Source organism: Pinus tabuliformis, chromosome J (genome assembly GCF_031772625.1).
Source record: "Pinus tabuliformis cultivar Carrire ecotype Pingquan chromosome J, CPIR1, whole genome shotgun sequence".
Lineage (NCBI taxonomy): Eukaryota > Viridiplantae > Streptophyta > Pinopsida > Pinales > Pinaceae > Pinus > Pinus tabuliformis.
Window position 1 is genome coordinate 54,459,087 of NC_142295.1, and position 15,980 is coordinate 54,475,066.

At 35.0% G+C, this 15,980-nt stretch overlaps 1 pseudogene; it reads right to left on the reverse strand.

The window, feature by feature from the left end:
* Positions 1-341: 341 nt before the first annotated feature.
* Positions 342-15,431, reverse strand: LOC149225465 (cytochrome P450 77A1-like; annotated as a pseudogene).
* Between the last annotated feature and the right edge of the window lie 549 nt (positions 15,432-15,980).

Below are 15,980 nucleotides of genomic sequence, written 5' to 3' on the forward strand. Positions count from 1 at the left end.
TCATGGAAAGATCTTTTTACACATATATTCATTCTTTGTTTACAATATGTTTCAACAATATTAAATATTTAATTACATAAATTCAAACTACTAAAGCATAAATCAATATAACTCATCCAACAAACTTGAAAAAGCATAAATCAATATAACTCATCAAGCAAACTTAAAAAAGTATATATGATAATGTTTTTATAATATTAAAGTAATCATAGAGATGGAAAGATGTAAGAGAGTGCTAATTCAGTTTAAAATAATCATTATTTATTTGACCCAGTAGCTCCTAAGGGAAAATGTTTGCGAGATTCGATTTTCAATAGAGAATTCCCTAAGGATCGAACCTGTTATCCCTCGGAAGATTCCGCATGGCTCCGGTCCCTCTCCTTGATGACCGCCTGTAGAGGATATTTCATAACTGTAGTGACTTCCAGTTTCTCAGAGAGATCAACCGTTTCCCCGGGTTGCATTCCCACGCGAATTCCTGAAGAAGTCGGGCAACGATGAGATTTGAATGGAGGATAGATAGCCCTGAGCCCGGACACACCCTTCGTCCTGCACCATCTTAATATCCTTGCGGGCCATCACATCCGCATCGACTTCCACACCCTCATCGGCAAACTTCTCAGGCCTGAACTCCCAAGGGTTTTGCCACACTCCGGGATCCATCCCCATACCCGCAACGTAGAAATTGACGTGCGCATCCGTGGGGACTTTGTAGCCGGCAAGCTCGTAGGGCTGGGTAATGGTGTGGGTGACGACGAAGTGCTTCGGCTTCTTAAAAGGGTTAAAACTAGCATTTGTATCCGATGTTGCAAAGGAAACCTCGTAAGGCATAAATTGAAAAATCCAAGTAGAGCAAAAAATACTTTGATAAAGAATAAAAATATATTGATTATCATTTACTTTACATTAGGATTCTCACATGCTGTACATTATTAGACCTTAACAGAAGAAAAGTATTAAATAAATTTGAAGGCTTATTGACAAGTTTCACAGCCTTGGAATTTTGTTAATTTACATAGGCATAATTCTTATCAATTGTAATGTAAAATTGATACGATTAAGTATATTTTTGGGCTGAATAATTTGAAAAATTGTTAAATTGAGATTGTGAATTTGTTTTAATTTTTAAATAATCACTAATTACTAATTGATGAAAATCCAAATTGCTTTTTAAATTTATTTCAATTCATTTTTTTCCATTTTGCTTTCCTAAATCTATTACTTAGGCTAGTAATATAAGTTTATTTAAAATTTAAGTTTGAAAATTGAATTTGAAAGTTATATATATCTACTTTCATTAAATTCATCTCAATTACAAATATATTATGAATTAAAAATATCCAATCAATTAAGAAATAAAGTTATATCCATAAAAATAGAAACTTTTTTCATATGACACAAAGAAGAAGAAAAAGCATAATTTTTAATTGATGAATTATACATTTTTTATACCAATATTTGACGGACATAAAACAACCGAAAATTTGAAAGCTTACTAAGTTATACTTTTTTATACTCTTAATATTTGATAAACTTAAAATACAATTTCCCTGCATTCTAGAACTTTGGAGGCTTCTCATATGCTCTACATTATTAGAATCTTAACAAAATAAAAGTACTAAAGAAATTTGAAGGCTTATTGACATGCTCCACAACCTTGGAACCTTGTTAATTTACATATGATAGGGGTAATTTTTATTAATTGTAATGTAAAATTGATATTGACATGCTCCACAACCTTGGAACCTTGTTAATTTACATATGATAGGGGTAATTTTTATTAATTGTAATGTAAAATTGATAATGACATGCTCCACAACCTTGAAACCACACACACACGAATATGTGGCTTGACCTACTAGAATTTTGAACCTTGAATCTTATGCTTTATAGAATATTTCATAACATGGTGACTACCAATTGAGCTACCCCAATGGACTTATTTTTATGAATTTTAAAAATAAAACCCAAAACCAAAATAAAATTAATAGTTGAAAAAAGAAAAAGAAAAAAAGATTAAATACTACAATTTGTTTCTATATTTTAATTTATTTAATCATTTTCTAACAATAAAAATGAATATATTCAAATCAATGAATATCATCCTAGAATAAAATTAATAGATAAATTATATATAGATATATATATATATGAATAAATTTACATAAAATTCATTATATATAATTTTCCCAAATTTTATAACTTAATTATTTTTCAACATCTTTTCTTTACTTATTAGATTTCCAATAATTTTATTTATTTTGTTTCATTTCCATTATACTTAATATATGCAGTGAAAAATTAATTCCTTACTAAGGTGGAAACATTTGCATAAATAATGGTGGGTAGTAACTCTCGGTAACTACAGTGTATGGTATAAATTTGAATATGAATGCCAATGATATAATGATGGGCAATAATTCTAGTTAACTATATTGAATAGTATAAATTTGAATGAAAATGTCTAAAAAAAATTTACTTTTTTATTTTTTTAAATATCAACAACCAAATTTTATGTTTATAAATTTTCAATATTAATAATAAATTAAGTTAAACCTAAAACATATATATAAAAGAAAAACAGGAAAAAGAGAAAGAAAGAATGTTAAATAAACTAACTTGCAAGATAATGGGATTACTAAAAACTGAAATCTAATAGCATGCTCACAAGTGTAGAAACATGAAGAATACTAATTAAACTAACTTGCAAGATAATAGGATTACTAAAAACTGAAATCTAATAGTATGCTCACAAGTGCTGAAACATGAAGAATGCTAATTGAACTAACTTGCAAGATAATAGGATTACTGGACTATATGGAAAACATTCAAAAGCGCTTAAGTGCAAGATGGACCAAAAACAATTGAAAGCCTGTCATTCATCAAATTAAGACTAGTATCACATCAAATTAAGACTGCTATTACTAAGTATTGCAGCAAGAATTGTAAACAGTTCAGGTTATAAATATCATAAATCTGTCATTAAATAGTATGACAACATCACAGGTTCAGAATCCAAAATTAACAATAAACTTATTCTACCCCGTATAGAAGAGATGTCTGTTATATTACATTATTTAAATATTTTAACAAAAAAACAAAAAATAATATATTTAAACAAAAACCAATTAAAAAAACTCAAATGTAATAATTTATAAACATAATTCCAAAATATATGATACATTTTTTTGTTTTTTCTTGCATTCAACGCTTTGTTTTCAGTGGGGAAACTCGCTGTGTGAATGTCCTTAAGATATACCAGCAACGGAAATCCATACAATCACTTGTTGGCAATCGAGTTTGATACGGTCCAAAGTGTGCAATTCCAGGACCCTGATGGCAACCACGTGGGCATCGATATCAACAACCTCCACTCAGTCCGGGCCAAGGCTGTCGGTTATTGGACTGGGGACAATTTCCAGGGGTTGGAACTCAAGAGCGGACGAAACATTCAGGCCTGGATTGATTACGATCATTCTCAAAACCGCCTCAACATTAACATCACGTGAGCCGGCTTGCAAAGACCACAGAGACCACTCGAGAGCGGACGAAACATTGAGGCATGGATTGATTAGGATCATTCTCAAAACCGCCTCAACATTAACATCACGTGAGCCGGCTTGCAAAGACCACAGAGACCACTGATAGAAAGAATTATACAGACTCAAATAGCATCAATGATATTCACCATCGTAACACAACATTACACATCAAAACAAATATCTAAGACGAAAAGTCCTAACCAGTAAAAGAAATTTGTACATAAATTCAGGAGCCTGACAACTAAACTCAAAACTCATATCATCATAATATGAAACTAGCCATTTCCATAAGATACAATTAGTTCCCTCACATCATTGTCATTATATTTCAATGGTCCAAAGTGTGCAAGCAAGACCACAAAGAACACTGATATCTCTGAAAATCAATCTGCAAAGCGTTGCACAAGAGAAGATGTTCATTGGCTTTTCAGCAGCTACCGGTGACACTTCAATCCAAGACCATTACATTCTTGAGTGGAGCTTCACCACAGAAGGCACGACACCCCAACTCAATAACTCAAGTTTACCATCATTCGCTAAAAGGAATTCCATGCATCCACGGGTAGGCCTCATAGCAAGCATTACAGTGGCAACTTTGGTTGTCTTCTTGCTGGCGTTTGCCACTGTGTTTCTCAAAAGAACAAAATACAGAGAAAAGATCGAAGAATGGGAGCAGGATTTTTGGCCCCATAGATTCACTTACAAGGAACTCTGCATTGCCACCAGTGGATTCAGGGACAAAAATGTTTTGGTCTAGGGGGATTTGGGAAGGTTTATATGGGCGTTCTCCCTAGCAGTGGCCAAGAAATCGCAGTGAAATGCATAACGAAAGAGTTCACTGAGGGAATGAAGGGGTTCGTGGTAGAGATCTCAACCATGGGACGCATGTAGCAGTGGAACCTGGTTCAGATATGGGGATGGTGCTAGAGACAGAAGGGGCTATTCATTGTTTACGACCACATGCCAAATGGTAGGCCCGATAAACTTGCAAACTGTTTTGGCAACAAATTTGTAACCACTTTGAACGAATGGCTGAAACTTTTGCAATGGTCTAACATATAATTGTGTGGAGTACAAGGATGACACATGGGCAGAGAGGGGAGTTGATTTCAGAGGGAAACGCCTTACGGCGTAAAAAATTTAAAATATCAAAATCACCGGTCAATTACAAAAGTTAGATTATTTTTTTATATTTCAAACGAAGGGAGATATTTTTAATAACCTGTCAATACTTTTGTAAGTTTATGATAATTTCGAGTCTATACTAGCGCATAAATCACTCTGACTAGTGATAGTTTCGTAGAACAGACCAGTCAAAGTCCAAATGACCTCATACAATTTAATAGTTATGTCATGATTTGGGGACGTTTCCCTAAGGCCCCCAACTTACGGCAACATGATGCAACTTGCAACAATAAGACATGCAACAGTCATGGTACTATTCCACCTAGCACAAGGCAACAGAGCACATTGAATAACCATTCAACAACTATGCACGTGCTCTCACTCCTCCGTGATTATCCTTGAGTTCTCTTTCCATGCATCCATTTTTTCCATTTTCATTTGAATTGCAACCCATCATCCATAGAAGGAAAGTTATTGTTTGACACTAGACTATAAGGTATTTTTCATTATCCTGCTCATATCTTCATAAACATTTGGTTTTTCATTCTATGGATTCGTTAATGCAACACTGCTCGAAGTAATGGCAGCCTTCATGGTCACACAATGTATCCTGGGCACCATAGAATCCACATCCCAAGAAATCAACATGTGGCTAGATACCCTGAATGTAGATGCTTTCCATCCTTCCATTCGAGGCATGGGTGGTCAAGTTTTTTTCTACATTGTTAATGGTGCAAATTTTTATTGTCATAATTATATGAAACTACCAACTATGAAAAGAATATCTATTTTATATCGAGGGCATTGGACTCCAAAACTATAACGGACTCATTCAAACTATTGCTTATTTTGCTTCTTTGCTTGAATCCATATAGATTTCTTGTCCAAGTACCATTTTTCATGAAGTGTTTTTTCTCTATCATAAAGTTACAAGTTTCCTTAAATGTTACAAAACATATTTCAACAAATAAATGAATAACCTATCAAGAAATCTATAGTCAAATACTATGGCATCTTGCTAAGGTTGAATTTTTTCTATCTCAATATTGCTAAGGTATTTTAAATTTATGTATTTACTTATTCTATTTTTATTTATTTATTTAATAGTTTAAATCTTGAAAAATGTCTCCTATTGGTCGTCTGAAGAAGGATAAAATGCAATTGTCAATTGTTGAATCATTTGGTCTTACACGACATTCTAATCAACCATGTAATATTCAAAATGAAGTTGATGCTCATCTACATGAATATGATGAATAAAATAGCATAGAGTTTGTTGAAATAGAAAACCCATCAAAGAAACACAAAATAATATTCAAATCTAAATGGAATACAAGGATTCCATAGGCTTATGTTTTAAATCATTTAATGGTAATGAAAGGATAAAATGTTCTTGATGTGTTAAATTTAAAAGTGAGACTCCATATTCAAAAGAGGGAACTACTACTCTTCAAGTTAGTGGTATAAGTGGCCATGCAAAATCAAAAGCTCAATTTTTGTTTTACAACTTTTAGAGGAAAAAAGCAATTGAAGTAATATTCCAATCACTAAACATGTAGAACTGATGGTAAATGCAGGGAAGGAAAAAATTATATCAATGATTGAAAACATGCATTTTTTGCTATACATTATTTATCTTTAGAAATGTATAAGTCAATATGTGACTTGAATTGGTATAAATGCACTCCACGCATGCTTCTAACAGATGAATTTTCTGCATACACAAATACCACACCAAGGAAATATTTTCTTCAAGTTGCTAAAGAGGCGTATTGGAACAATCTATAAGAGAAGATTTTACATAGGTCATTTTACTCAACTTCAGTTGATGAAAGCACTGATAAAATTATGGAACACCAATTGATTGTTTATATTACATATTTGACAAATGGAGGAAGAGATCAATGTTTAACAAATTTTTTATGTTTACTTCAAATAAAGGATGGAATAGCTCAATGTATGTATGATCTAGTGAGAACTATTTTAGCATAAATGGATTTATATTTGATTAAGTTTGTTGGTTTTGGTTCAGATGGTGCATCTTCCATGAGGGGTATTCATGAAGGTTTATCTCCTAAGCTTTGTATGCTCTTGATTTATTAGTTATCCATTGCATAGCTCACAGGGGATCATTAACAAGCAATGAGGCTTCATCTCATTTTCCAGAGTTGCAATATATTAACAAATTTGAAACACATTTTATTCATGGCTGGGAAAATCAACTAAAGGAAATTGAAAATTGGGAGAGATAATGTATATATTTCAAATAACTAAGTTAGTGGTCTTACAAATTCATCAAATTAGGCAGATCTCAAGAGGAAAGGTCATGGAAAGACTTGTTAAACTCATGCATTATTTGTTAGGATTGGGAGTTAGGGGAGAAAAAAATGTATGAGTTGGCAACAATATTTCAAGTGCAAATTTGCATCCATATACTTGTAGACATGCTCGTTGAATTAAATAAGTTGAATCAAAAGTTTGAAGAGGATCATGTTGATATTACATATATTGATGCTACTTTAGATGTTTCTATTAGCATGCTTCATAAACTATTTTTGGAAATCATTTTTAGTGTAGATGCCGTGCATATGTCTTACTTTTTAGTTAAAGCATAAAAAGGAACCCTTGAATTTGCAAATATCACATGTATGGTACATTTACATCCATTGAGGTTCGAAAGTTTTCCAAAGATGAAAATATTCGGGGCGCCTATATGATTGTATTCTTTTGGGAAAAAGTTTTATTGTAAAGGTAATTAAATCTTTTGATAGGAGATTCATAGATTTACATGTATTGAATGTGGCTAAGTTTTTCACTTCTCAATATTATTATGAAGAAGTGAATGATATAGACTGTCCAACAAAAACATAGTTGAAATGTTTATGCCAAAAAGTTTAGCGTTGGGGAATCATCTACTATGGATATTGCTAGATGTTTGGGTGAAATGAATGAATTTATTTGTGCTATTTGTAAATCATACCCTAAAAATAATATGTATGGCATGAGACCTATGTGGATATGAACATGAATGGTTTGAAGACTTTCCATATTTGATGCAATTATGGCAAGCTATTCTTGTTATCCCAACAACCACATCAGTGTGTGAAAGAGACTTATGAAAGTTAAACAAGATACAAAATGATGATAGATAAAGACTTTCATTGGAGACACTAGATATGTTAATGTTTATATCTCTAAGTGCACATCATGCTCTAAATGAGCTAGATTGGAATGCTACTTATGATGTATGGAAATAAATGAAAACTAGAAATCCATTTCTATTGGGAAAATATATTTATATTTTCAATTATGTAAGTCCAAATACTTTTGAAAATCATCGAATGAATAGAGGAAACATATGTTTACCATTTTTTAATGGGATTTGAGATTTTTTTGTTTTGTTTATTTACTATTTATATTGAGATTTTATAGTGTTTTATTGAAGCTACTCTTTAAATTTTAAAGATTTTAAAGATTTAGAATTGCACTATTTCATTATGGAATTTTTTTGAGGGGTTTATTTAATATATACCTTTCAGTAGAAGTGAATTTTTTTTTATAACCTTTCATCTTTGAAGGTTCAGATGAATATATGCCCTTCCAAATGAAATTAAGAGCAGGCCTTCAAATTTTATCACTGGTGGCATCTCAGGCTTTCCTTCACCACGACTTCCAGATAAGGCATCCACTGCAGGTCCTCTTCCTACGCCACTTTCATGTTGTCCCACTAATGTCCATGATCTCATCGTATAATCTCGCCTATACATCTTGATGTTTCACCAGATTTTCCATCAACCACTTCAGCACTATCAACGTTGTGTTTGTGCTTCCCATGATGAATTCTGCGCACAGAGTGATAAGATCGTCATCGTCGAGGCTTTGGTTTTGGTCGTCGTCCAGTGCCAGATTGAACAACGTTTCCACGTACGTGTTAATAATGGTCGCGGCCTAAGGCACGGGAACATGAGTACGACGCTAGTTTATGAGGGCGAGCAGGGCTTCCCGCTGCCTCAAACAGGCCCTCTCCATCCACGCCCGGATCCACCAGTAAAAGAACTCCGGAATCGGTAAGGTTTTGGCCACACCTGATCCATTGATCATGGAGACCTCACACATGATGCCCAGCACGGAAAACATCGTCTCCTCCTCTGGCTTGCTGGCGAAGCACATCCACAAGATGATGCGATGAACCGTGGTTTGAAACTGCTCCACCACACTAACCGCTCCCCAATTACCATCCACTTCGTTCCTCAGGTTTTCCACCAGTTGGCTTATGCCCCACTCCCTCGCCTTCCGGAACTATTGGAAATAATAATCCCAACCACCGTAATAAACAGCGTGACAGCAGCCATACTTGTTAGACGCATTTTTGCATGTTGCGTATCTGTTTGAAGATGGAAGGACTGAAGCCATGTGTGAACCATTCTGAAACGCAACAAGGAATTTAAAGTAGTCAATGTACTTTGGTAAATAGGTATGGGCAAGAATTCATTCAGCAACTATTGCCTACACTCCAAAATCACCTGCGCAATTCTGATCACACTCAACACATCATATTAATTATTTTTTCTATGTCATGAATTAAATGTAAAATTGTATGTTGAGTTAAATATGAATGTAAAATTCATTTTGATAGGTTAGAGAGTAAGAGAGTTAGAGAAAAAGAGAGAGCAAGTCTCTGGGAAGAAAATGGTGGAGAAAATTTTGGTGGGTGCGTGAAAACAACAGTTACTATGTTTTACTGTGTGTTATTCCACGTAAGTGTAAATCACTGTAAAACCTTTGTTTTACTTGGTGAATGAGCGACAGTCTCATGTAAATGTATTTTCATGTTTAAGAAATCAATACTAAGTTTTAGTGTGTTGCTCCAAACCTACTTTGTTATTTTTGTTATGAGTGAATATTATTCATTAAGTCTCATGTAAATGTATTTTCATGTTTAAGAAATCAATACTAAGTTTTAATGTGTTGCTCCAAACCTACTTTGTTATTTTTGTCATGAGTGAATATTATTCATTAGCTCCACGTTGCGCGAAGATTGCGGCGCAAAATCAGCTCTGCCGTGCACGAAGGTAGTTGCACAAAATCAACTCCACGGTGAGTGAAGATAGCTGCACGAAAGTAGCTTTGCGAAAGTCATAGCTCTCTACCCCTCCGCAAAAATTAAATTTCCTAAATTTTTCTAACATGGTATCACAGCGGGTTAAATATTGTTAGTGTAAAAACAAGTGCTTTTACTAGCAATAAGAATTGTTTTGAAGGCAGATTGTTTTTAGCATATTTACTAGCAGGTAGAAAGTTTTTTTTTATGCTCAGAAATGGCAACATCAAGAACAAGCTTGACTAATCCTCAAACACCTCAGTTTAATGGAAAACATTATGATTATTAGGCTATTACAATGAAGGCCCTGCTTTCTTCTCAAGAAATTTGGGATTTGGTGGAGAATGGTTTTCAAGAACCAGCAAATGCAACAACATACAATGCCTTATCTCAATAAGAAAAAGATTTTTTAAGGGACAAAGGAAAAAGGATTCAAAAGCCCTGTTTTATATTTTCCAAGCAGTTCATGAAAGTATTTTTCCAAGGGTTGTAGCAGCAATGAAGTCTAAGAAAGCATGGGACGCCCTCAACACAGCCTACCAAGGCATGGAAAAAGTCAAGACAACAAAGTTGCAAATGTTGAGGAGAGATTTTGGAACACTTTGTATGAAAGAGTCTAGGAATATAGACTCATTTTTTACACATGTAAGTGGGCTGGTTACTCAAATCTCGTCTCATGGTGAGACACTTGAGGAAAGAAGAATAGCTGAGAAAGTTTTGAGAAGTTTTCCAGCAAGGTTTGAGGCCATTGTTATGGCCATAGAAGAGACAAAGGATCTCTCACAGTTCTCAGTAGATGAGCTTAATGCATCACTAATTTTTCATGAACATAGACTGAATAGAGCAACAAGCTCCTCATTGGAGCATGCCTTCAAGACACAAGTATCATTTGGTCAAGGTCAAGGTAGAGGAAGATCATATGTTAAAGGAAGATGTAGCCCTTCAAGCTCAAATGGAAGAGGCAACAATCAAAATCCAAGTCAAGGCCCAAGCCAAAATCAAGCACAAGGTCAGAGGTATGATAAATCTCAAGTTAAATTTCATTACTGTAAGAAGTATGGTCATTATGAAAATGAATGTAGAAAGAAGAAATATGATATTAGTAACAAACCAAGTGTAAATTTCACAAGAAAAAATCAGAACCATGATAACATGTTTCTAGCCTGTAATGTAGCACAAAAAAAATAGAGTGATATATGGTATCTAGATTCAAGGTATAGCAACCACATGTCAGGAAACATAGAAATGTTTTCTAATGTATATGAAAGTGTGAAATCTGAAGTGACAATAGGGACTGATAGCAAAGTCTCTGTCATGGGAAAAGGAAGAGTTAATATCCTAACAAAGAAGGGGGAGAAGAAATACAACTCATATGTTTACTTTGTCCCCGGTCTGAAACATAATCTCATGAGCATTGGACATGTAGAAAGGCTACAATTTCTTCTTCAAAAATGATGTTTGAAAAATTTTGGATAGGCCTCCAAGAAGACAACTGATTGAAAAGGTTCAAATGACAAATAATAGAATTTTTCCCCTAAAAATAATATCATATTTGCAAAAAGAAGGTGCACAAGCACAACTATCTATGAACTCACAAGAATATGGAAGAAAAGAGGCAACTGTCACACAAGTAGACTTTCAAATAGAGGTAAAAGATGAAAAATGGTTATGGCACTTGAGATTTGGACATCTCAACTTTGGAGGTTTGAATTTGCTGCATAGGAAAGACATGATGAAGGGTTTACCACTCATAGAAAAACTAGACAACATATGTGAAAGATGTATCTTGGGCAAGCAACATAGAGAGACATTTCCAACAGGAAAGTCAGTGAGGGCAAAGGCACCTTTGGATATTTTCCACTCAAATTTATGTGGACCAATGCATACACCATCAATTGATGGCAGCCACTATATATTGACCTTCATAGATGACTAGACAAAGAATACATGGGTCTATCTCCTAAAACATAAAAGTGAAGTGTTTGAGTGCTTTTTCCAATACAAGGCTCTTATTGAGAAGCAAAGTGGACACTACATCAAAGTCCTTAGGACTGACAGAGGTGGAGAATACATCTCAAATGACTTCCTTCGATTTTGCAGGGAGCATGGAATTCACAAGAAATTTACAACAAAATATACACCATAGCAAAATGGTGTGGCAGAAAGAAAGAATAGGACCATTATGGAAATGGCAAGGAGTATGCTGAAGGCAAAGCATTTGCCAAATGATTATTGGGCTCAAGTTGTCACTTATGCAGCATATATATTGAATAGATGTCCAACCAAAAGCATCCAGAACATAGTTACTAAAGAAGCATAGAATGGAAGGAAGATAGCGTCACTCACATGAGAGTTTTTGGATGTGTGACTTATGCACATGTCTTGGATGAGTTGAGAAAGAAGTTGGACAGCAAGGGGGAGAAATGCATATTTTTTGGATACAATGATGAATCGAAGGCATACAAACTCTACAATCCATTAACCAAGAAATTCATAATCACTAGAGATGTGCAGTTTATAGAAGAGGAAGCATGGGATGGAAATTTAGAAAAGATAGTCAATGTCAAAGCATGCATACCACATGAGGACAAAGAGGAAATAACAACAGCAAGTAATTCCTCAATAGTGACTCCCTCTACTCCTATTCAAGTGCAACAAAGTAAGCAGCAAGAAACAACATCAACAAATAATAGGACAGTTTCACGCAGCCAAGCAAGTGCTTCTCCAAGGACACAACAAAGTGCAACACCAAGTGACATGTCAAGCCCATATTCAGCAAGCACAAGAAGACCAAAGTTTAGAAATTTAAATGAAATTTATGAGCAAGATGAAGTTGATAGCAGCACAAGTCTGAATTCATTATTTTCATTATTTTGTCATGTAGATGACCTAATCCACTTTGAAGATGCAGTCAAAGAAAAAAATGGGTTGCGGCAATGGAGGAAGAAATAGAATCAATAGAAAGGAATGACACATGGGATTTAGTGAGCCTTCTGAAAGGAAAACATGTTATTAGAGTGAAGTGGGTCTATAAGACCAAAAGCAACATTGAGGGAAAGGTTGAAAGGAAAAAAGCAAGGCTAGTTGTCAAATGATACAAGCAGTAACATGGAAGAGATTACGCAAAGACGTTCGCGCAGTCGCGTGGATGGAGAAAGTGCGCATAGTTGTGGTGATTGTCGTGCAACACAAATGGAGAGTGTATCAAATGGATGTAAAATCAACGTTCTTGAATGGAGTGCTAAAAGAGGAAGTGTATGTCACGCAATTGCCTGGTTATGAGATTGAAGGCTGAGAAGACAAAGTATATCGGTTGAGGAAAGTTCCTTATGAGTTGAAGCAAGCACTGCGTGCATGGTATAACAGGATAGATGCTTACTTGTTGGACAATGATTTCGACAAATGTGATGGTGAGCCTACTCTTTACATCAAAGAGAGTGAAGGTAAGAATTTCATTGTTGTCTTATATGTAGATGATTTGATTTTTACAGGCAGTGATGATTTCCTCATCGCTGATTTCAAACAAGTCATGAAGAGTGAATTTGAAATCACTGACTTTGGATTGTTAAGATACTTTTTGGGCACAGAAGTGAAGCAAACAGAAAATGGCATTTTTATCTCTCAAGCAAAGTATGTGGAAAAATTTTTGGAGAGGTTGAAAATGCATAAAAACAAGTCCGCACCGACTCCAACTATCATAAGGTTGAAGTTGAGCAAACAATATTGTAGCAACAAGGTCAATTCGACGTTATACAAAAGCATGATAGCAATCTTGATGTATTTGATTTCCACTAAGCCAGATATAATGTATGCAGTAAGTTTGGTGTCAAGGTTCATGGAGACACCCAATGAGACACATTGGCAAGCAGCGAAAAGGATTCTAAGGTATGTCAATGAGACAAAACAGTATGGCATTTTGTACACAACAACAAGTGATTTCAAGCTGGTTGGTTACACCGACAGTGATTGGGCAGGCAGCGTCGATGACAAAAATAGCACGTCAGGATATGTTTTTCATTTGGGTTCCTGAGCCATTTCATGGGCCTCCAAGAAGTAGCCAAGTGTCATTGTCAACAGCAAAATTCGAACATGTCGCATCAACATCAGCAGCGTGTTAGGCAGTTTGGATGAGAAGGATGTTGAGGAATCTTAGTCATGACCAAAAGGGAGTGACAACTATTTTATGTGACAACACCTCATCAATTGCATTGTCAAATAATTATACCTTTCACAAAAGGACCAAGCATATTGATGTTAAATATAATTTTATTAGAAAGTTGATTAACAATAATGAAATTGTGTTGCAGCACTGCAGGTCACAGGAACAATTTGCTGATATTTTCACAAAGCCATTGGTAGGTGAAATTTTTTCTTATCTCAGAAACTGTTTGGGAATTGTGAATGGCGACAATTGTGATTAAGGGGGAGTATTGGAAATAATAATCCCAACCACTGTAATAAACAGCCTGACAACAACCATACTTGTCAGACATATTTTTGTAGGTTGCATCTTTGTTTGAAGATGGAAGGACTCAAGCTAGGTGTGAACCATTCTGAAAGGCAACAAGGAATTTAAAGCAGTCAAATAATTTGGTAAATAGATATGGGCAAGCATTCATTCAACGACTATTGTCCACACTCCAGAAACACCTGGGTGATCACACTCAAAATCATATTAATTATTTTTTCTCTGTCATGAATTAAATGTAAAATTGTATGTTGAGTTAAATATGAATGTAAAATTCATTTTGATAGGTTAGAGAGTAAGAAAGTCAGAGAAAAAGAGAGCACATGTCTCTGGGGAGAAAATGGTGGAGCAAATTTTGGTGGGTGCCTGAAAACAACTGTTACTGTGTTTTACTGTGTGTTATTCCATGTAAGTGTAAACCACTGTAAAATCTTTGTTTTACTTGGTGAATGAATGATAATCCCATGTAAATGTATTTTCATGTTTAAGAAATCAGTACTAAGTTTTAGTGTGTTACTCCAAACCTACTTTGTTATTTTTGTCGTGAGTTAATATTATTCATAAGTCTATGGAATAGCTCCGCGGTGAGCCAAGATAGTTGTGCCAAATCAACTCCGCAATGGGCGACGGTAGGTGTGCGAAATCAGCTCTGCAATGCGCAAAGCTAGCTGCATGCAAATACCTTGGCAAGAGTCATAGCGAAAATTAAATTTCCTAAATTTTTGTAATAGGAACGCCTTCATTGTAAAGGGCTCAGGGCTTCGTTAAACAGATTCTTGCGAAGGCTCTGCCACAGTGGCCCGTATGCGGCTGTGTTGATGTTGTGTTGGTGGCATTGGGTGTTTAACATTTTCTGCTGCCCAGTGGCCGGTGGGCGGTCAGCGAAGATGGTGCCTTTCTGTAGGAGCGCCTCCTGAGAAATCTCACGGTTGGAAATCATCACCATGGGGTAGGAACCGAACTAGATGGTGAATATTGGGTCATATCTCTCATGCAATTTCTTCACTGAGCCCTCGAACCCGCCGCTTGAGAATCTGATCTCAAGGAGGTTCCCTACTATGGCCCCTACCAGGGGACCTGGCGGGAGGTTCCTATAGCGCCACCTCCTCCAAAATACCAGTCGGTGGAAGAAAAAGGAAGTTACCAAAACGAAAACAGCCTGTACACACGAATTGAATCCAAACAAAATCGCCATGGAAATTCCAATGAAAGGGTTAACTTTGGTGTAATGTCTGATAGGAACAGAATCGCCATGGAAATTCCAATGAAAGAGTTAACTTTGGTGTAATATCTGATATGATATGAGCAACGTTTACCTGCCTTGCATTTTCCTTTTCCTTTTAGGATGATAGAACTCCAAAATGTCGCATGTCTGATCTTCTACGAATTTCGACTTTTGCCTATTCCTCGTCGCTGCAAAAGATATTTTCAAAATTTATCATATTTTAAATCATCATCAATAAAATCTCATTACCCCATTTTCTTTGTTAAAACGAAGAAAATAATCATTTTCCAATTAAAAATAACTTGTTATATAAAAATAATACTTCTCCGCACATTCTACATCATAAAAATAACTTGTTATATAAAAATAATACTTTTTCCCACATTCTATTTCATAAGATTTACTCTTTTAATCAACCTATTTGGATTGAAATTTCTAACTCTAAGGTCAATAAGAAGATTTATCTAGCAATTTTCTATTTTATTCATATCACCTCAAGCTCTTATAAGAAAAATAACC